The sequence below is a fragment of the Bos indicus x Bos taurus genome, chromosome 5 (assembly GCF_003369695.1).
Source record: "Bos indicus x Bos taurus breed Angus x Brahman F1 hybrid chromosome 5, Bos_hybrid_MaternalHap_v2.0, whole genome shotgun sequence".
Classification (NCBI taxonomy): Eukaryota; Metazoa; Chordata; class Mammalia; order Artiodactyla; family Bovidae; genus Bos; species Bos indicus x Bos taurus.
Window position 1 is genome coordinate 10,269,808 of NC_040080.1, and position 23,171 is coordinate 10,292,978.

The 23,171-nt window shown below is 53.3% G+C and overlaps 1 long non-coding RNA gene across 1 annotated transcript; it reads right to left on the bottom strand.

Annotated features, from left to right (window-relative positions):
* Window positions 1-998: 998 nt before the first annotated feature.
* Window positions 999-22,177, bottom strand: LOC113892242. Its single transcript, XR_003510999.1, has 3 exons — window positions 21,947-22,177; window positions 3,696-3,858; window positions 999-2,929 (listed from the first exon to the last, which is right to left on the bottom strand). It is a non-coding gene; the product is annotated as an uncharacterized LOC113892242 (long non-coding RNA).
* Between the last annotated feature and the right edge of the window lie 994 nt (window positions 22,178-23,171).

The following is a 23,171-nucleotide window of genomic DNA, read 5'->3' on the forward strand; positions in this document are numbered from 1 at the left end:
AGAAAATCTTGAGGACCCTAGTCAGGCAAAGATTTCCTAGATACAGCGTTAAATATACAACCCATAAGAAAAAAATGGTAAATTGGATTTCTTCAAAATTTAAAAATGTTGCCCTTCTAAAGATACCTTTACAGGCCAAAAACTTGGAGAAAAATATTTGCAAGTTGTATAACTAACAAAGAACTGTAATTAGAATAAATGAAGAGCACTCCAAACTCAATAAAAAGAAAATAAACCCCATTTTTTAAATGGGCAAAAGATTTGAAGAGACACTTCACCAAAGAAGATATACAGATGGCAAATAAGTACATGAAAAGAAGTTCATGATTCATCACTAGGGAAATGCAAATTAAAGTCACTACACATTTATTAGATGGCTAAAATTATCGTTTGAAAAACTGACCAGGGGGACTTCCCTCCTTGGTGGTCTAGTAGCTAAGACTCCCATGCTCCCAGTGCAGGGAGCCCAGGTTCAATTCTTGGTCAAGGAACTAGATCTGAAATGCCTCAACTAAGACCTGGCGTGGCCAATAAATAATTTTTTCAAAAAACTGACCAGGGACTTCCCTGGTGGTCCAGTGGTTAAGAATCTGCCTTCCAAGGCAGGGGACACAGGTTTGATCTAATGCAGAGGACGCAAGTCAGGAAACTAAGATCCCACGTGCCTCAGGGCAACTAAGCTTCATGCCACTGCTATGGAGCCCAGGCACGCTAGAGCCTGTGGTCTGCAACTAGAGAAACCCCACGTGCATTGCAATGAAGACCCAGAGCAGCCAACTTTAAAAATTTTTTTAATTAAAAAAAAAAGACTGACCATACCAAGTCTGCGGAGGAAGTCGAACTCTCATACTCTGCCAGGGAGAATGTAAAACGGTACAACCACCTTGGAAAATGGTTTGATGGTTTCTTAAAAAGTTAAATATACACCTTGCACACAACCCAGACATTCCACTCCTAGTATTTACCTACTAGAAATGGAAACACATGTACACAAGGACTTTACATGAATGTTCACAGTAGCTTTATTTGTAATAGACAAAATCTGGAAACAGCTCAAACGTCCATCAACAGGTGAACGGATAAACAAACTGTGGTCTATCTATACAATGGAATATTCTTCAGTAATAAAAAGGATAAGCTGTCGATACACACAGTGACATGGATAAACTCAAAACAATTAAGTTGAGTGAATGAAGCCAAGCCAAAAAAAAAAAAAGAGAGTATATGACTCCATTTACATACAACTCTAAAAATACAAATTAATCTGCAGGGACAGAAGCAGATCATGGTTGCCTGGAGATAGGGTGGAAATGGAGGAAAGGATGACCAAGGGACAGAAAGAAAGTTTTGTGGGTGATGAATATATTATTTTCTTTCTTTAAAGGACCAGGACAAAATTTTATTTTGCTACATCAGGTCTTCACGGCACGAGGGCTCATCCCTGCAGCACTCGGCTTAGTTACCGGGCAGAAGGAGTAGGGCACAGGCCCTAAGGTGGGGAGAGCGCCTGAGCACTGGAGGGACAGGAGCAGCGAGTGAGGAGGTCTGAGACCGGCCTGAGGGGCCAGGCAGAAGCAGGGGGCCGGTGAGGAAGCCGCTGAGGGAAGCCAGAGGACAGGAGGTGGACCCAGTGAGGCTGACCAGGGACAGGACCTAGGCCCGCTGTGTTGGAAGGCGAGTCCCCAGGTATGCTATTTTCTTGACCGTGGTGATGGTTTCACACGTGTATACGGATGTGTCAAAACTCACCAACGTGCACATTTTAAACACGTGCAGTTTATTGTATGTTAGTGTTAGTCGCTCAGTCGTGTCCGACTCTTTGCAATCCCATAGACTGCAGCCCACCAGGCTCCTCTGACCATGAGATTCTCCAGGCAAGAATACCAGAGTGGGTTGCCATGCCCTCCTCCAGGGGATCTTCCCAACCCAGGGATCAAACCCAGGTCTTTCGCATTACAGGTGGATTCTTTACCCTCTGAGCCTGGGAAGCCCATTGTATGTTAGCTACACCTCAATAAAGATGTTAAAACACAGTGATTTTTAAAAAGGGAAAACAAACACAGCCAGGAATCTGCCTGTCCTCTGATTTACCTGTGCCCTGACTGCTCCTTCTGTCTGGAATGTTCTTTCCGGAGACCCCTATGTTCAACTACCCCGGAAACCTCAGGCCTTCACTCAGTGAGGCCCGCCTTAATGGCCCTGCTTAAAGCTATGGGCCACCCTTCCCCCTACTTGTGACACCCCTTTCGCCTTATCAAACTATATAGAAGTCACTTATTTGGGGCTTTGTTTGTTTCCCTCAATTGGAGTTTGTGCTTTTGGTATAGTTCCCTGATTTAATCTGAGGATCCCAAGTAGGTGTTCCATAGATGTTTGTTAAAGGAATGTTTATTACATTCCAGGAGTTCTAAGTGCTTTTCATAGATCATAGTGACCTCCAGAAGTGGTGCTATAATTCTCCCCACTTTACAGATGGGGAAACTGAGGCACAGGGAGGTGAAGCATGCCCAGAGTTACTCCAGAGCTTTGCTATTAAGCCAGTGCTCTGTCATCTCCTCCCCAGTGGCCGGCTCACCAGGTCACAGCTTCTGGTCACACCTGACAGCTACAACCTGATTCCTCCCAACCACGCCAGCGGCCCCGCCCCCACCCCAATTCCAGAGGTTGAACCAGATCTTACAACAACAACAACAACAATCAGAACCCTTCCTGGTTTCCTCTTGGTGTTCTCTCTGCCTTGGTCCAAGAGGAACGTGAGGGAGAGTAGAAGGGTCCAGAAAAATAAATGGCTTGGGACTTCCCTGGTGGTCTAGGAGGTAAGACTGTGCTTCTACTGCAGTGGGCGGGAGTTCGATCCCTGGTCGGGGAACGAAGATCCTGTATGCCTCGTGGTATGGCAAATAAATGAGCAAATAAATAACTGCAAGCTCTTCATAAGATTAAAAAAAACAAAACAAAACAAATGTCTTCATTAGAAAGGGGGCAGGGCCCTGCAGGTAAGTGGAGTGCACACAGACCACCCTCTGAGTGGGGCTCAATCCTGCCCACAGGTCACGGGGAGCCGACAGGGCTGTAATTCTCAAAGTCCTCAGGACAGAAATTGGCCTCGGCTAGAACTAGTCTCCCTCTGCCCCTCATTCAGGCAGTTGTGAGTTCACTATTCAGCAAGTATTTACAGGCCCTGTGTGCACGGTCTCTGGAAGGCGCAGAGGGCCTTGGGCCCACCTTCTTGGGAACCAGAGGACCCATGGCAGCAGCTCTGCCCTTTGCCCCCAACCAGGACCCCCGGGAGGCATCGCCCCCACCCTCCTCTTGCGGTTGTGGAAGCAGGGTTGGGAGGCACCGGGGCTGCCCCACAGTTTGAGCTGGGTCTGACCCCGCCCCCCCACTCTGACCACCGGGTTCTCCGGCTTCCTCCTTCTCTGCTACCCTGGCTCCTGCACCTCTCCCACCTCGTCTGAGCCCCGGGCCTTCCTCTTTTCCGCTCATCTTCACGAGTCAGTACTCCAGTCCCTGCAGCTGGGTGCCCCTCCTGCCCGGCAGCCACCCTGCCCGCTCTTCAGGGCCTGACCTGTCCCGCGCCTGCTCCCCTCCACCTGCCACCCCCTCAGGAGGTGCCCCCCACCCAGGTGCAGTCCAGCACAGGTGTTGTCAGGGGACCCTGTGAGGAAGGGGTCGGGGGGGGGGGCACCTACCGAAGACACAGTCCCTGCTGTGATATTGCTCCAGGTCCCGGGGTGCCTGGTGCTGGGTGCTGGACCTCAAGTCAGGATTCAGGTTCAAGGACCCAAGCTGCTGCTTCCCACTGGTGACCTCAGACGTATCCTTGGCCCTCTCCGAACCGCTCTGTTTAATTCACTGAAAAATGGAGCACTTGTGACTGGTAAAATCCAAGTTCCTTCCAGATTTTTCGAGCCCTCGGTCTTCCCCGAAGACTTTTAGGCTGCCTGTCTCCATCCTCTGCGCTCCAGCAGCCCTTCCCCTGGCCACTCCTGTAGAAACCGGGTGCCCCACCTGGCACTGTGATCAGTTCTGCATGTGAATATGCTCATGCCCCATGGGCCCTGGAAGTGGCTGCTTAGGAATTCCCGGACTGCCCTCAGCACAAGGCCCTGAGCCTGTGGGTGCCCACTCACAACAATCTTTTATTTTTAATGCCAGACTTTTCTCCTTCAGTCACAACAACCCTGTGTAGTTGTTATGAGTCTCTTTCATAAAAAATGAAGATTTGGGGACATCCCTCGTGGTCCAGTGGCTAAGGCTGTGCATTCTCAGTGCAGGTGGCCGGGTTCGATCCCTGGTCTGGGATCTAGATCCTGCATGCTGCAACTAAGACCCAGCTCAGCCAGGTAAGTAAATTACTTTAAAAAATTTTTTTAATGAAGATTTAGGAACTTCCCTGATAGTCCAGTGGTTAAGTATCTGCCTTCCAATGCAGGAGACACAGGTTCGATCCCTGGGCAGGGAGCTAAGATCCTACATGCCGAGGTGCAGCTAAACCTGCCCACCACAACTAGAGAGAAGCCCACGCTCTGCAGCTACTGAGCCCGTGCTCTACAGTGAAAGATCTTGAGTGATGCAACTATGAGTCAATGCAGTCAAATAAGTAAATTTTTTTTTTTAATTTTAAATGAAGACTTGAAATTTTAAGGGACTCAGTGGTCACACATCCAACAAGTGTCAGAATCAGGATTCCAACTCAGTTCTATTGGCCTCTGGAGTTCAAACGTTTAAATATCTATAGTGTATATTTGTTTGCTGATGGTGAAGGCATACCAAGAAAACACAGATGACCAAGGTTTGCAACCTTATGATCTGACAAAGTTAAATTTAGGTCAAAGACCATTAAAAATGATGAGAAAGTAGACTTTACAAAGCTAACACTAAACACAATAAAGATATAAAAATATAAATATTTATGTACCAAATAACATAGTGTCAACATCTGTAAAATGGAAACTATAGAAGATGCAAAGAGAAATTGAAGTATGCTAAGAATAAGGGGGACTTCCCTGGCAGGTCCAATTAAGACTCCACACTTCCATCACAATGGGCAGAGGTTTGACCCCTGGTAGGACGAAGCAGCCTGGTAGGCTGCTGTCCAGGAGGTCACTAAGAGTCGGGCACGACTGAGCGACTTCACTTTCACTTTTCACTTTCATGCATTGGAGAAGGAAATGGCAACCCACTCCAGTATTCTTGCCTGGAGAATCCCAGGGACAGAGGAGCCTAGTGGGCTGCTGTCTATGGGGTCGCACAGAGTTGGACACGACTGAAGCGACTTAGCAGCAGCAGCAGCAGGGGAATTAAAATCCCAAGTGCCATGCAGCCAAAAAATAATTTATAAATTAAATTTAAAAATAAAGTGAACGGGTAAATGTATATTAAAAAAAAAAAAAAAAACAAAGTATAGGGAACTTGATCCAGCTTCTCTCAGTCTCTGACAGATGCAGTGAGCAAGAAGTTGTTTTTCTAGAACAGCTTGCTGTCCGTGAAGTTGATGGAAACCCAAACACTCAGAGCCTCGTGGTACAGAGCTTAACCCCAAACATCAACCTTGTCCTCCACCTAGAGACGAGCCCATCTACTGTGCACTGAACTGCTCAGGCAGACAGACACACAGGAACATTCAGATGTACACTTAGTCGCACACATTTATACCAAACTGTTACCACTCTCTGAAGGATGGAATTAAGAGTGAGTTTTACTTTCTTATTTTTGCTTCTCTATATTTTCTGGTTTGTCTGTATATCATTTACATGTGGGCTTTTTTTTTCCTTTTTGACATTTTTTAAAATTCAGGGCACATAGGACTATGGTTAGTTGAAGGATCACACAATGCAGATTTCCGTTAAGAGAAGCCCGCCTCCTCTCATGGGGATTCAGCCAGGAGATACACCATGAAAATGTCAGACCCACAGAAGTCTGGGAGACTAGCAGGTGCTGGTATAACACCTGTTTCTAGCATCTTTCATTCCAATCACTGCCTGATTACTTCTTACATCTCTCCTCCTCTTCTCTCCCCATCTTGACCCTGCCCAGCAAAGTCCTCATCTTTCACCAGGATTAACACCTCAGCCTTCCAACTGGCCTTCCTGCCTCTATTCTCTTCTAGCACCTCCATCTCCTCCACACAGCATGCATCTTTCATGATGCTTTGAGAGTGAACTTTAAAAAACACTCTAGGGACTTCTCTGATGGTCCAGTGATTAGGAATCTGCCTGCCAATGTAGGGGACATGGGTTTGATCCCTGGTCCAGGAACTGAGATCCCATATGCTGCAGGGCAACTAAGCCCATGGGCCACAACTATTTAGCCCAAGCACTGCTACTACTGAGCCTGCGTCTGCCAACTACTGAAGCCCATGTGCCCTGGAGCCCGTGCTCTGTAACAGGAGAAGGCACCGCAGTCAGCAGCCCACGCACCATAACTAGAGAAGGCCTGTGCACAGCAACAAAGACCCAACACAGCCAAAAAAAAGAAGTCTGACCACGTCACCACCCCTCCTCCTTCCTAAACACTCTCCTTGGCTCCCATTGTCCTCCAGATAAAGTGTCCTGCCAACCTTCCTAGTGCCACTCTGGACCTCCGCTTGTCCACCGTACCCTAAAACCAAAACATCTCGGTCTTCTCCCAAATTCTTCACATGCTTTCCTTTGCACCTTTGCTCATGCAGCTCCTTCAGTTACCATTAGGCTGCTTTTCCCTCTGCTCAACCCCTCTTCTCTCTTTCAGGTTTGCCCCAAATATCAATACTCCCACTGAGAAGTCCTCCTTGATTGCCCCAGACAGTCAGACAGCTCCCTTTGCTGAGCACCCTCAAGGGCACATGGGCTTCAGTAGTTGGCATATGCAGGCTCAGTAGTGGCAGTGCTTGGGCTAAATAGTCGTGGCCCATGGGCTTAGTTGCCCTGCGGCATATAGGATCTCAGTTCCTGGACCAGGGATCAAACCCATGTCCCCTACATTGGCAGGCAGATTCTTAATCACTGGACCATCAGAGAAGTCCCCAGAGTGTTTTTTAAAGTTCACTCTCAATTCCTGGTGTGTAGAATCATTTCATCAGACCCTCGTCGGTACCAGACTGATCCCACAGCATAATCAAACACATTAAAATGTATTCATGTTACATACTAAATATAATCATTTGGCTTTAAACAAGTTTTTAAAGGATGTTTGTAATTCTTCATTTGAAATTTTGATTAATTTCCCCATTTTTTTTTGGTTCTTTACATAATTTGAAGCTGGTGGTTTTTTTCTTTAGCTCTCAAACATTTTATGGGTTGATAAAAAGCCTTCCGGGTCCTTCCCTGGCCATCCAGTGGTTAAGACTCCACACTGCCAATGCAGGGGGCGTGGGTTTGAGCCCTGGTCAGGGAACTAGGATGCCAATGCTGCAGAGTGCAGCAAAAAAAAAAACTAGAAAGAAAAAAAGCCTTTCCTCCCAATAGTTAAGATGATTCCCCGCCCAGTGCTACCCATGTATCGGGTGCAGTGAATTAGGTGTTCATCTACCTATGTCCTTCTCAGGACCATGAAGCTCAGTGTCAACACAGTGCCTAATTTCTCTCTATAAGGCCAGCAGCCAGAAGTACAGAGCAGGCACTCAGGCACTGTCCACAGAATGGGTAAATTTATGAACTCCCCTAAAAATCTATCTTTCGTCTCTATGAATCTAAGACAACGCAACCTGCATTTACTTCTGTACCTGTCAACTATAATTTTATAACATATTTCTGTAATTTATATCCATTCTCTCCAAAGACCTCTGTTCACATCACACCGTGTGAGTGTCCAGCATGCATGCCCTTGAGAGCCTGCACATGTTACCTCTCTGGATCCTCAGGACGACTCTGTGACATAGATCCTATTATCCCCATTTGACAGATAAAGACACTGAGGCTCAGAGCAGGGAGCTGGTTTGCAAGTAGGAGCTTGCAGAGTGAGGCCATGAACTCAGGACTGTCTGACTCACTGTCCTCAACATCCCTCCCCACCCCTCGCTTGCTGGCCACAGGGCCCACCATCGCTCCTTACTCACTCCACGTCCACCACTGTGCCTCCAGGCAAGCTGCAGACCTTGCCTCCAGCTATACACTTCATCCCGCCACTGGAGAGGTTGTCTCAACCATCACCCACTTCAATCCCATAGACCTTTCCTGAGTACATGAGCTGAGCACCAGGCTGAGAACTAGAACTAAAATAATGAATGCCATTAGTACTCAGCACCATGCCTAATACTCAGGAAAGGTCTATGGGATTGAATGAATGATGGTCAAGGAGCTGTGAGCTCCTCACAGGGACTGAGCCCAGAGCAGAGACAGTGGGACGTCATCTGCCTGCCCTTCCCTTTGAGGATGTTGGAGAATGTCACCTTCAAACACCGGGCCCACCTCCCAGGCTGGGCAGGGAACTCCTGGGTTGCCCCACCTGCCCTACCAGTCGAGTCTGTCCCTCTGGAAGGGGCCTCAGTGCAGCAGCCTCTGGACCCTAGACCACTACACAGGGTTTTCAGAAGAGCACAGGGACAGGCCTGGCCACTTGCTGCCCTCCTCCCTGGACCTCTAGGCCAGCGGGGCCCCAAGAGGCCCTCCTGAGAACCTCCCAAATATGGAGCACTTCACAGTTTGCAAAAGGCACCCCCTCCTTTCCTTCAGTTGACCCTCTCTCCATCCCAGCTAGGGGTAAGGAATTTTCCAGGCCCCCTTGGCTCCTCAAGGCAGAGTTGGGGCCAGGACCCAGAAGTCCAGACTCCAGCCCAACGCAGAGGGGCCTGGGAGCTCTGTTCAGCTCTCAGTCCCTCAGAAAGACCTCTTTCCTGAACCTCCATTTCCCACCTCTACCCTAAGAGGATCTGACTGGACAACTAAGATCCCTTCAGCTTCAACATGCCCAGAGGCTACCACGGTGAGGAGGCTGGCCCTGTTACAGAGGAGAGACAGAGGCCCAGAGCGTTCCAGAGTTCCCACAGCGGCCGCACACTCTGTCCCCGCACCTGGCTATCAGGCGGAGAGGCACCAAGTTCCAGCAGGACCCACAGGGTGAGTCACCAGGTGTGGAAATGATGCTGGCACCAGGAGGCTCGGGGGCTGGGAACCTCACCCCCACTGAAACCACAGCCCAGGAGCGGCGACCATGGGATTCCTAAGACTCACCCAAGAAGATGCACGCAGCCTGCCTGGAGTGGATTTCAGCCAAGGGCAGTGGATGTCACCAGACCGCCAAAAATAATGATAATCACAATACAAACAACAACAGCACTCAGCAGCCTCTATTGTGTCAGGCGCTGTACACCTGTTACCTTCTCTCACTTCACAACAGAGCTGTCAGGTGAGTGTTACAGGACCCCATTTACAGACGAGACCCCCCCAGGCTCAAGAGACTAAGGAGCTCCGCCCCCGTCACACAAGGAGGAAGCAGGTCCCCTGCTCTGATGCCCCGAACCTCACAACTGCTGCCTAGTGGCCTGGGAGGCGGAGTGGGGTCAGGGCACTGGACTGAGAGATACGTGACCCAGGGGGCAGGCAGGGGTCTGACCTGGACCTTCCCCAAGGCCCTTCCTCGGGCCATGACACTCAGGACGCCTCGGAGGCCTGCAGGCCCATGGGCCACGGGCTGAGGCTGGCAGAGAGCGGGAAGGCTGCAGCCTTGTGGTGACTTAAGTGCCCCGGTGCCCTCCACAAGCACGCGGCCAAAGGTGCCTGCTGTCACCAGGCAGGAATGTGTCCGAACGGGACCCGGAGCCAGGCCACAGGACCCCGGGACAGAGGGGACCACTCGGGAGCCCAGGCTGGCACTCCACGGCACCGGCCACGGGGCTGTTCCCAGATGGAAGGCCGCACCAGGGACCCTCAGGCAGATGCGGGCGTGACCGGGGCCGCCCGGAGAGCAGGCCCGAAGGCCCGCCCCGACAGGCCCACGGCCCGGGCTGAGCTCCAGGGCTCGAGGGAGACAGTCACGTGGGGGTACAGGGTACAGCCATTCTGGGAGAGGGAAGACAGAAGGAGCAGACGCTTGGCGAGGGAAGGTGGAGCAGCGTGTGTGGGGGAGGTCTCCAGGCTGAGGGGCACATCTGTGACGAAAAGCAGGACTTCATCTTAGGGCGGTGGACCCTCCCGCCAGGGCCGGCTCTGGTTCCCAGCCGGACCTTGCTGCCCTTCCTCTGACATCTCTGCCTCAGGCCTCATCTCCACCCCCCCCACCCACCCCAACTCCTTTACTCTCTCTCTCTCCCTTGCATTCCTCTGGGAGCCGATCAGGGCTTGAATGACACCCCAGATGACTCTTTGCTATTAATTCCCACACACAGAATGGGCCCCTTGTTCTCCTCTCCCGGAGGAATAGCCGTGGCCAAAGCCATCCCAAGAGTCTCTGACTTAACCCTTCTCCTGGCTGCTCCTCTGCATGTCCCCACACCCAGGGCCAGGGGGCCGGGAGGGGGTGGGGTGCAGAAAGGGTGTCGAGGAGAAACAAGGGCTCCTACAGCCCACAGCTCCTGGAAAGACATCCCCATGATGGGGGAGCAGGGCCACCTCAACCTTCCCGGGGGAGCTTGACCCCAGCCCCTCCCCTGAGGGCTCTTGCCAGACCCTGGTGGGCAGAAGGCCTTTCCACCGAAGTGTGGGAGGTCCAGGGTCTATGGCCTCCACTCTGGGGCCAGCCTGATGTCTCGGTCCCCAGAGAGGCTCCTTCAAGGGGCAGCTGGAAGGCATGCGCCCTTGGCCCCGCCCTGGCCTCGAGGGGGTTAACAGGACTAGAGGCCAGACGCCACCTGTCCTGGCAGGTCACTGAGGAGAGACAAGAGGTGCCCGTGGCCTCTTTTGATCCTCCAAGCCTGGAGGACAGGGAGGAACTGGTCTGTTGAGTCAAAACTCACCATCTCTTCCTTTCCTGTTCCTACCCTACCCCCACCCCTACCAGTTTAGTCAATGAGTGGGAAACACTGCGCCAGCCATCGAGGCCAGCCCTCACTGCCCAGATGGGGAAACTAAGGCCCAGAGGGAGGAGACCATGGTCCCATCCCTCTGCAAGTCCGTGGCACGGCCTTGTCCCCAAGTCTCTGGCTTCTGGACCAAGACACTGTTCCCTTCCCCATTCCCCTCCATTTCCACCTTCCACCATCCCACTGCCGCTGTCCCAATTCCATGGGCCTGCTGCGTGACCTTAAGCAAATCAGCTTGACTCTCTGAGCGCTGGAAAACTAACACACAAAGGGATCCAAACACCAGCTCTGCCACCAGTATCTGCAACCTTTGCCTCCTGCCCCAGGATCAGGTACAAATCCTTGGGTCTAACTCAATGAGGATGGCACCAGGAAGGCCCGAACTCATCAACTCATCCTCCAGCCCCATCTCCCACCAGTCCACCTCCCAGACTCGGTGCAGTGGGGGCAAGGGTGAAGGGCCCTAGAGGCAGCGGCGGTGACTCTGGAAACAAGAGGGAGACAGTCCTAGCACAGGCCTGAGGGAGCAGCAGGGGGCCCAGGGCACGGCGGTGGACCCGGCGAGGTGGTGTGGAGCCAGGTGCGGAGGACCCTGAAGGTCGGGACAGGAGGCCCTGCACCCTCAGCCTCAAGAGCTGCTCTGTACAAATCTCAGCCTCTCTAAGTTGCTTGTCCCCATCTTTCTCATTTTCCCAGGACCCTCCGACCCCTGGCAACAACACCCTCCCCACCCTACCCCCACACACACCTCCTGGTACAGGGACAGAGCAGGTGAGGGACGGTGGGGAGAGATGAGAAATAGAGAGAGAGAAAGATGAGCGTCTGAGAGCGGGGCCAGGCGCTAGAGAGAGAGAGCCGCCCAGCTGAGGACAGACAAGATGCCAGCGGGGCAGAGAGAGCCAGAAAGGCAAGGACACTGAGACACAACCACACCTTTGGGGTCAAAATGACGGAGCCTCCCAGAGAGGGGTCTGCAGATGGAAAGAGGAAAAACCAGAAGTAATGGAGAGAAGGTAATCCAGGCAGACTGTGGTGTTGGAGAAGACTCTGGAGAGTCCCTTGGACAGCTAGGAGATCCAACCAGTCCATCCTAAAGGAAATCAGTCCTGAATAGTCATTGGAAGGACTGATGCTGAAGCTGAAGCTCCAATACTTTGGCCACCTGATGTGAAGAACTGACTCCTTGGAAAAGGCCCCGATGCTGGGAAAGATTGAAGGCAGGAGGAGAAGGGGATGACAGAGGATGAGATGATTGGATGGCATCACCTACTCAATGGACATGAGTTTGAGTAAACTCCAGGAGTTGGTGATGGACAGGGAGGCCTAGTGTGCTGCAGTCCATCGGGTCGCAAGGAGTTGGACACGACTGAGCGACTGAACTGAACTGAAATGAATGGAGGGAGAGAAGGAAATCCAGGCAGACAGAAAAACAGGGCCATGGATGAGGCAGTAGAAGAGAAAAGGGGGAAAAGCGAAGGTCAGGAGAAAAAAGAGAGGCTGAGGGGGTGGGGACATGGGCTGCCCTGGCTGCACTGCTCAGGCCCCTCCCAGGTTCCTCTGCGTTTCCCGCAGGCCCACGAAGCCCCCTTGGGCCGCCGTAGCCTGCACACCTCCAGTGCTCCAGCGCCACACAGGAGGACTCGGCCCTTGGCTTCCAAGGGCCCAAGCCATGCCTGCTCAGGACACAGCAGGGAGGAGGGCACCATGGAAGTCCAGGGGCCCAGCCTGACCAAGAGGCAGGAGCTTTGAGGCTGAGGATGGGGGCCTCCGAGACCCTCTATTCTAATAGTTCCCCCACCAGCTACAGCATAATCACAGTGGAGCTTTGAAAAAGAAATCCCACCCAAATCTACGGCTCAAATTAGGACCTGGGAATCAGTATTTAGAACAAGCTTGCCGATGAGCTTTGGGCCACACTGACAGATGTGGGTGAGGCTGGTGGTCAGAGCTGGGCTGTGCCCCACCCAAGGTCACACCGCAGTTCCCTGCAGAGCCAGGCCTCACAGTGAGGCCTCTCAGGTCCCAGCCCAGGGGCCGGAGGGTGGTCCACACAGTGCCAGGCACACAGGAAGGGCTTAAAGCGGGCAGGGCCGTCTCCCTTTCCCTCTGTCCCACTACCCTCAGGGCCCCGGATCCAGCTCTCCAGGGGCAGCCAGGGCAGTCAAAGAGCCAGAAATCAAATGGGGAGGGGGAAGGAAGGCTTTGGGCCAGAATGGGGTTTCTCTCCCCCATTTCCCCACCCCCAGCCCCCTAGTGCCAAGGCCTGGGGCTGCCAGCTCCAGCCAGAGATGGGGGTGGAGGGTGGGGCAGGAGAGAGGAGGGGAAGACCCGGGGCTTCCTGTCCCCCCGCACACACACACACACCCCTGGTTTTTTCCCTCAGCCTCCTTGGGCTCAGGGCTGGGTCCCCTGGGGCGGTGGTGTCTGAAGCTGACAGAGCTGCCCTGTCCTTCCTGCCTGCTGGGGGAAGGGGTGGAGCTGGCGGGGGAGCTGGCTCAGATGCCCTGTTCCCTCCTCCCCTTCCCTAGGTCCTCAGGGGCTTGGTGTCCGACTATCCCTGATATCCCTGATAGATCTAGCCCTGATAGATAGGTGTCTAGACTATCCAGCCTATCCCTCCAGGTGCCCTGCATTCCGAAAGGAGGGAGAGCACTGGACTGGAATCAAGACACACGCTTGCATCACTCGAGAGACCCTGGGCAGGTCTCCCGCTCTGATCCTCGGCCTCCCTGCTCTCCTCTAATCCTCCCCCATTCCCGTCTTCTCCATGAGGCTGTGTGTGTTCATTCATTCATTCATTCATCAGGCCCCTCTGGCGTGCCTGGCGCTCAGCTGATCCCCAGAGGTTCGTGAAGCTGACATCCTTGTGGGAGGAGAAACAATACCAGGGATTTCCTGGAGATCTGGTGGTTAGGGCTCCTTGCTTTCACTGCAGAGGGTCCAGGTTCGACCCCTGGTCAGGGAACTAAAAATCCCACAAGCCACACAGGGCAGACAAAAAAAAAAGAATGACTAATCCCACAATAAATGTATAATCGTAAGTTGTCGTGAATAGTATAAAGGAAAAGGCTGAGGGGTTGTTAGAAAGAGTAGTGGACCCTGGAGGATTGGGGCAGGGACTCTGCAGACTTTAGGTTGAGCCCAAAGAAGAAGCCAGCAAGGTGACAGTGGAAGTGAGTTCAGGGAAGGAAGAGCATTTGTGGGGACTTGGAGGCCTGAGTTGAGGAAAGCAGAGGATGGACACTCTGGCTGGAGTCTCGGGGTGAAAGTGGGGCAGGTCATGCCAGACCAGGCTAAAGATTTGGGATTTTCTCAGAGGCGTAAGAAGAAAATACTCATTTGATCTGTCTGTAATCTAAGATTTTATTTCCCTGCGTGCATGTGTGTCTGTGGCATTTGTGTGTTTTAGAACCAATGAATGAGGAACTTCCCCAGTGGTCTGGTGGCTAAGACTCCACACTCCCAAATCAGGGGGCCCAGGTTCGATCCTTGATTCAGGAACTAGATCCCACATGCTGCAGGTAAGGATTCGAATGCTACCACTGAAGATCCCAAGGGCCGAAACTAAGACCCAGCACAGCCTAATAAATACATTAAAATAAATATTTTTTAAACCATTAGTCATAAAATAAAAATAAGTAAATTGGGATTCCTCAAAATTAAAAAAAAAAAAAATTAAGAAGAACAAATGAATGAACTGCTGACTGCGGAGAGTGAACCATGGGTCCTGCCCCCTAAGGGCTAACGAGATGCTGTGACTGGACCAGTGGACCGGTTCTCTGGGGAAAGGAGAAGCAGGGCAGGGCTCTCAATGGATTCTCTCCCTGGTCAATGAGATTCAACTAGCACACTCTGAGCACCCGCTGTGTGCTTACATGCCCAGCCCTTAGCAGATGCCTCAGGGAGAAAAAAAAAAAAAAACAGATGTGGGCATTTTCCTATACAACCTCCATATCCCCAAATCTGAAAGTCCCCCCAGAGATCTTAGAGGCCAGCTCTCTCATTGGACAGATGAAGTAATGAGAGAGCCCAGAGAGGGCGACTGACCTGCCCCAGGTCACACAGCAAGAGTCGAGACCGGGGCGGAATTGGGAGCAGCTTCTCCCACAGCCCGTGCTAAAGGTGCTGAGCTACTAAGACTTCTGCTCAGGGTTCTAGCCCAGAACAGGAGACTTTCAAAGTCTGACTTCTCAACCTGCCACCTGGATACAAAAATCCCCATGCCTGGCAGCCTTAAGGATATATTATACTTCCTGCTTGAATCAATGCACCCCAGGGCTGTGCCAAGTCCTTTGCTCTTATTGCAGTAAATGCAACTCTTGACCCTAGGAAGGGAAGAGATTTTCCTCGGTGCATTATATCCAAGGCATTATTCCACCCAACATGACTGTGAAACTTCTGGACATCAACTGACACTGGAGATAGGACTAGAGAAGGCCATGCCCACGCCAGCCTTCATTCTCAAGCACCATGCGAAACACCTGCCAGTCCTCGTCTCTCTCATTTTTGCATTCCCATGAGGTAGGCAGTGCTACGCTCATTTGGGGGCTTCCCTGGTGGCTCAGAGGGTAAAGAATCTGCCTGAAATGCAGGAGACCTGGGTTCGATCCCAGAGTTGGGAAGATCCCCTGGTTTACAGAAGTACAGATTGAGGCACAGGAAGATAATGTGACTGGCCTGATCCCACTGCTGGTTAGCAGTGGATTTGAACTCTGGTCTCTTTGGTTCTGAGTCTCAATCTTATTGGGCTTTCCTGGTGGCTCAGCAGTAAAGAATCCACCTGCAATTCAGGAGACACAGGAGACACGGGTTTGATCCCTGGGTCAAGAAGATCCCCTGGTTAGGAAATGGCAACCCATTCCAGTATTCTTGCCTGGGAAATCCCATGGACAGAGGAGCCTGGAGGGCTACAGTCCATGTAGTCTCAAAGAGTTGGACGCAACTGAGCGACTAAGCCCACACGCACACTCACGCTCATCATCACTCAGCTCCATTTCTCATTATAAAGTGACATCAACAAAGAAGGCATGATAAGAAGGCAATCTTATCATGGGGAGGCCCCGTAGAGTGCACACACGAACACTAAAATCCCACTGGCTCATCCATTTTCACTTTCAGGGGCCAGAGATAAACTCGCCAGATGAGAGATACACTCACAGCACAAACCTCCAATGGGCATCTGGCTCCATTCACACCCAGTCCAGTCTCCTGCTCTTTGGCAGCCACAGCCTGGGCCATTTCCTAGATGACAGAGTGAAATGACAGGGACTCCGGAATGGGAAGACCTAGTTATTCCAGTCACCTCCTAAACTGGGAAACCTGGATAAGCCCCTCCCCTCAAGCTGTCCAGAGCATCAACCCCCTCCAGGGACAACACCAAGGGGCCCACGTGATAAGGCCACCCTCCGTACCCCCCACCCATCCTTTCTTTCCTCCATCATCACCACTGTCTTCAGCCCATCACCTCTCTCTTCTAAAAGGTGTGTGAGCAAGTCTGCACGAGGGAAAAACTCCCAGCTTGTTCACAAGCTCCCTGAACACGAGCTGAGCACTCGCCCCACTTTATCACCCTACCGACAGCAGAGGGTGGGTCTTCAGGAAACCTGGGGCCAAAAGTCCTGACCAAGCGGTCGAGCTCCAAGACCAAATAGTTCTGTGATCTAGGCCAACCACTTCCCTTTCTGCTTTTGTCCAATGGGATGACGATCCTGCCGATGGGAGGACATCGGACAACTGCACTTGGGCAGGACAAGAAGCAGTGACTCCTGTCAAACCCAAGGTCAACCGACAGCCACCCTCTGAGGCAGAGCCTGAGATGCTAATAACAATAGCGGCCATTTACTGAGCCCCGTCATGTGCCAGGCACTGTCCTAAGTGTTTACATACATTAACTGGTTTTATCCTCACCCTGACCTGGAAGGAAACAGATTCAGAGACATTAGGTCATTTGCCAAGGACACACTGCTAGTAAGTGGGTGCAGGGAGGGGCAGGATTTGAACTCACAGCTGCCTGACTCAAGAGCACCACACCAGTGCTCCCGTGTCTGTTCATCAAGTCATCACTTGCCTCACTCTGCACCTCTGTGCACCAGGCGTCCTGGAGGAAGGTGAGAAAGCCTCAGCCCGCAGGTCTGCACCCCACAGGGATGATGTCCTGCTGGCAAGGTGACCAAGGCAGGACACAGGGGAGGCTCCAGGCCTTGGCCAACAGGCAAGGTGCTCTGTGGGCAGGACTTGGCCTGCTGGGTTCGGGTCACACAAGGGGATGGCGAGGGGGCGGAGAGTAGATACAGCTGCAGCTTAGGTCAAGTGCAGGGGCAGGGAGACAGCGGGTGGTGGAGCTCTGTGGGATTGAGGACTGTGCCCTAAGGTGCGCCCAGGCTCCTCATGGGGGCACCTGCACCTTCTTCTTGACTCTTAAGAGAAAGGAAGGAAGAGAGAAAAGGCCCAGAGTCAGAGGAAAGGACTTAGGAAAATGAATGAACGATTCAATCTCCATCTCATCCGCAAGGAGAAGGGTGAGGAGGAAGAGGAGTTGGGGTATGCATTTTAAACAAAGTTCCATCTCTTCATTATAGCAGTTAGAGCTTTTCACACCCTCAAAGGCCCTGCCTCTCTACAAAGAAAAAGTGGAAAGCAGTGTTTCCCAAACTCAGTTGCCCACAAAACTTGTCTTTTCAAGAGAAGCTGATCAATGCCTGGGGAACACAGAGCGCCCTGAGGCACCACCTTGGAAACGCTGGGTCAGGCACTGGCCTCTAATTTTGAAATATAATTCACGGGCTACTGAATCTGGAAATGGCCTTGGAGATAAGCTAGCTGCCCCCACATTCTATAGGTGGGGAAACTGAGGCCTAGAGAGGGTAGAAAGTGGCCGAGGCAACCCCATGGCCCACAGCTCTGCTGGGATTTGACTGCCCCAACCCTGCTTGGCCGCGGAGGACCGTGGCCATGCCAGGGTTCCGGGTTTCTATGCAGGTCTCTCATCAAACTCTGAGCTCCTCAAAGCCAGGTCTGGCCTCCACCACCACCTCCCTACCCCAGCTCCTGGCCCAACGCCCCACACAGAGGGTATGTTCACAAAAGTTCACCACAGCGTGAGCGGTTCGGGGAGACACCAGGAAGGGCTTTCCGGCAGCTGGGCTTGGATGGCAGGAACGAGCAGCTCTGAGGGCTTCTAAGAAGAGGGCAGAGGCCAGCTGCCCCGAGGCAGCCCTGGGCACTGGCCCCAGCTTCCTTGTTCCCGGAGTGGGCGGGCTTGGGAGGGCAAGGAGGACACAGGCCCCAGGAGCTGCCTTCCTGGCCCAGGTCCGCGACCCTCAGCTTGGACCAAAAACAAGGGCCGGCGAGAACCCTTGTCAGGACAGGCCTGGAATGCCGTCCTTCCCTCCGCCACCCCCACCCGCGCTCAGGCTTCCACCTCCAGGTAGCCGCTCCGGTCCACCCCAGCTTTCCCCATCTTTTGCTCCCAACTTGGGTGACATGTCCACTCAGGGAAGATTCCCTGAAGTTATGCTGGGGCCTGGAGGGGCCGAGACCAAGAGGAAGGCATGTCCCTGCCCTCAGGGGGGCCTCCCAGGAGGAGGTGGAGATCAGCCTGGATGCCAGGCTGTGCAGTGAGGGGGTGAGGCAGCCATGGAGCCATCACCCTCTCCTCCGCGGGAAAGGAATACAGGAAAAGAATTCCAAGCGAGGCGTGTCCCGAAGAGAGGGCCTCTGAGCTGGGCTGCCAACAGCGACGAGGGGGAGGGAAAGCACAGAGCCAGTGCAAAGGCCTCGGGGAGGGGTGGGGGGTGCAGGAGGCAGGAAGCTATGCCTGGGGTCTGGCGGCGGCAGAGCAGAGTGGTCAGAGGCTGGGCTGGAGGGGAAACTGTGGGTACCAGGCCGGGCCTTCCCATCATTAGCTGCGTGAGCTTGGGCTGATCACTGAACGTTTTTGAGCCTCAGTTTCCTTCCCAGAAGGAGAATAAGGATGGCACCTGAGTAGGGAGAACTGTTGAGGCTCCCAGGACAGGGGTGTCCACGGTGGGGCCGGTCCAGAGGGCTCTGGAAGTGTGGTCTTCACTGTCGAGGGGCCACCAGCAGGGGAGGCCCACCCATGAAGCACTTGTCACACTGCCCTGGTCTGACTCTGGGATTCAACAGGCAGATTACAAACTCCTGACTCTAATCCACAGTCACTGCTCTGTAAACACCTGTGCACCTGAATTGATGTCAACAGCACCCCCACCTCCCAGTCTCTAAACTATTTTTTCTAATTATCATTTACTGAGCACTTACTCTGCACCTTGGACAGCAAGGAGATCAAACCAGTCCATCCTAAAGGAAATCAACCCTGAATAGTCATCGGGAGGACTGATGCTGAAGCTGATGCGCCAATACTTTGGCCACCTGATGCGAAGAGCTGACTCCTTGGAAAAGACCCTGATGGTGGGAAAGATTGAAAGCAGGAGGAGAAGGGGACGACAGAAGATGAGATACTTGGATGGCCTCACCGACTTGATGGACATGAGTTTGAGCAAGCTCCAGGAGATGGTGATGGACAGGGAAGCCAGGCATTCATGGGGTCGCAAAGAGTCGGACACGACTCAGCAACTCAACAACAACTCTGCACCAAACATTCAGAGTGTGTGTATTCTTTTTGTTTTTTATTTTGGCCGCGCAGCATGTCTTGCGGGATCTTAGTTCCTCAAACAGGGTTCGAACCCAAGACTTCAACAGTGAAATAGCCACGTTCTAACCACTGGCCCGCCAGGGAATTCCTTGCATACTCTTTTTTTTTATAACACTTTTTCTATTTATTTAATTTTGTATCTATAAAAGATGATGAATATTCACAAAGCTTAACTGTAATAATCATTTCTTGATGTATGTAAGTCAAATCATTATGCTATCAACCTTAAACTTACACAGTACTGTATGTCAATTAGATTTCAGTGAAACTGGAAGAAAAACTTAAAAAAAAAATGAACATTTAACCTATTCAAAAAGCTCTGTGCCTGTGTATTCTTATTTAATTCTCCCATCCACTTGGGATATAGTGATATATAAAATGCTCAACATCTTATACAAGCAAAAACCAAGTGTGAGAGGTTAACAGCATAATCTGCCCAAGGCCATATGGATAGGAGTGGCAGGGTTTCGTGACTCCAAGACCAGTGTTCTTTCCACTGTACCTGAACCGCGAAGAACATGTCTGACCAGAGGTAGGGGACCTCCCACCGCCCGCCTCCCTCCCCACCATACACTCTCCCAGGCTAAGCTTCTGTCTGAGTATTGTACCCTTGACCCTGACCTGTGCCCCTCAGCCCTCCCCCTTCCCAATGCACAGTCCCTCCCCCGACACACCCCACAACTCCCCGAACACCTCAGGGTCACTGCACTCTGGCCTCCAGCTCAGGGGTCCAGAGCCCAGCCCCCTCCCTTCTCCGGGGAGATTTTGGGTTCTGCAGGGGGTAACCACAGCCTCAGGGTTCCAGAGACCCCAGTCAGGGAGAGCAAGTCCTCCCAGGGCACTGCAAAAAGCAAACACTTCTGGACCCCCATGCCCAGAAATTCAAAATTAGCCAGTCTGTAGGGGACCCAGGCTTCAGTGTTTCTTTAAGATGCCACAGTGACCCTAAAGTGCAGCAAGATTTAGAAGCAATGCTCGAGGCGATTGCTGGGAGCTGGTCAGAAAGTGGGAGCAGGGCTCAGGCCTGAAGAAGGAGTGAACGGACAAGCTGAACCATGCGGGTCTCATCCTCATGGTGCCTGGAGGTGCTAAAGGGCCTTCCTGCTTGGCCCCAGCTCAGCTGAACAGCAGATTTCCCATCACATCTCACCTGGGGATCTGGGAGGCGGGTGGGGGGACGTAACCAATGCCCCAGAGGACAGATGAGGGACTGGGACCTTCCACAAAGTTGGACCAGTGCCCCCCAGGAGAGGGCTCGGGAGCTAAGGGGTTAAGGGTCACGGCCGACCCAAAGCAGCTCCAACAGGCAGAGTCATCAGTGGGCTTTACATCTGATGGACAGAATTTCATTTGCTCTGTTCCTCTCAGGGGCCCATCTCAGGAGTAAATCTGGCACCAGCTCCACAGAACCCAGGTTGGATCCCAGAAAAACCCTGCCAGTCCCGAAAGGCCTCCGCCCAGGGAAGCCAGCCTGAACCTTACCATTATACCCTCCCTTCTGGGGAGAGAGAACAGGCTCCAGAGTTCCCCAGCACCACACCTCTCCCAGGATGGGTATACGTGGGACTGGGGGGCGAGGTGTGGTGAGGGGTCACCAGCATTCCTGGGGGAGGGTCAGGAATGAGAGGGCAAGGACCCCTCCCATCCCCAGCGGGGAAAAGAGCAGAAGGGGGCGCTGGCCACCAGGCTGGTTCTGCCAAGGACAGAGGCCCCGTGTCCTCATCGTCCTCCTCCAGGAACCCTCCCCCTCTCCAAACCCCCTGCTCTCCAGGGATGAATACGGGGCCTGCACCTTCCCCTGCTGGGGAAAGCTGGGCCCCAGGGGCCTGCAACAGATGGAGGGGATCAAGAGTTGCCAGCATGGTGGGCAGTGTGTTCACAGCACAGTGTACGCCCCCAGCCACAGCCCTGAGCATCTGACAGCACTCCCCCCCGCCCCGCACCCCTGCAGGCCCACCTTCCTCACCCAGCACCTCTCAGCAGAGAGCCCAGTACAGCTCTTGGAAACAGGAACAGAGGGAGAGAGACAGAGACAGAAACAGAGGGAGGGGAAGAGAGAAGACTCTTCTGTCCAGCCTGGCTTCTCTGCAGACCCAGAGCGCCCACCGCCACCCCCACCCCCATCCTGGCACAGCTGGGCCAAGGGGGTGGGGGTAAGGGAGGAGGCAGGCAGTCGAAAGGGGAGTCGTGGGACCCCACACCTGGCTTCTTACCCTCTGTAACCACCCCTCCCCACCCCAAGGGGGTCTCAGGCCAAGTCACGGATGCCACAGACACCACACCTCCTCAAGAGGAGGAACCAAGGGCTGGAAGGATGAGCAGGGACCCACCGGGATCGAGGGATGCCAGGCAGACGGGCAGCGGGCGGGCCGCAGCAGGTGTCGGAGACTGCTGCGGGCAGCCGGACACAACCGACTGGATGCTCGTCCCTCCGTCCCTCTGTCCATCCAGGGTGGCTCCTCTCTGGGCGGCTCTGAGGCCGGGCGGGCGCTGTTAAAAAGCTTTTTATGTGTGTGTGTGTTAATCACATGATTGCCGTTCACCTGTATTTCGAACAAAGACAGCTCACTGTTTCAAGGCCCCGAACAAGAGTCTGGGCACAGGGAAGAGAAGGGAGGCGGGGGGAGGAGGGTTGGCAGCGCCGGGGGTGGCGTCGAGGAAAACTGGGGGGAGATTGTCCAAGGCCGGCGAGCGAGAGAAAGAGAAAACCCTTATCAAACTCCTAATTCACTGGGCTCCGAGGCCCCAGACACACTGGCCCGATTGTCTGGCTGGTTGTGTGTGCGAGCATGTGTGTGTGTGTGTGTTCCAGTGTCCGCTCCCCCCACCCCCAACATGCCTTCGCCTCGTGTGACTACCTCATTGTGTCCCATTACCCACCCCCTCCAACCCCCTTGGCCTTTCCCAAGCACGAGGCCTTGCCTGGACCCCCTTTCCAGCCCCGCTCCAGACGCGACTCCCTTGGGCTGGGCCCGGGGCCTCGCCCAGCCGCTGAGGAGCTCAGAACCGTCCATGGTCATCATCGCGGCCCCAGCTCCATCTGTCCTCCTCACACACCCGCACCTCTGCCTCAGCACCCACCTTTTGAGAAGAGAGAGGGGCTGTGGTCTTAGAGGCCTGTGAAAGCCTTAGATGATGGGCAGGGCAAAAAAATGAAGGAGTCACCCCGCTGAGGGGAGTGGGGTTGAGTAGAGAAGTGGGCAGAGAGGAAGAAGACTCCTCACCCTTTCTCCGGGTGGGGGAGTGGGGGGTGGCTTGACAACCAGGACTGGGACTCCCCCTACCAGGGTGGAGGGAGTTGGGTCCCAGGAAATAGGGCCCCAGAAGCTTTTCAGACCTACTTGAAGAGGACCCCAGCCCAGTGCGGGCCCAGCCTCCCGCACACTTTAGCCTTTCTCTCTAGCCAGCCCAGGCCTTGCGGTGCTGGGTGTCCGGTGAGAGGAGACTGGGGGTGAAGCCGGGGCATCTGCACTGGGCAGGGGGTATCCAGCTGCACCCCGCTTCACCAGGTATGGACCTGTAATCTTCCTCTCCTGCTGTCTGAGAAAGAGGACA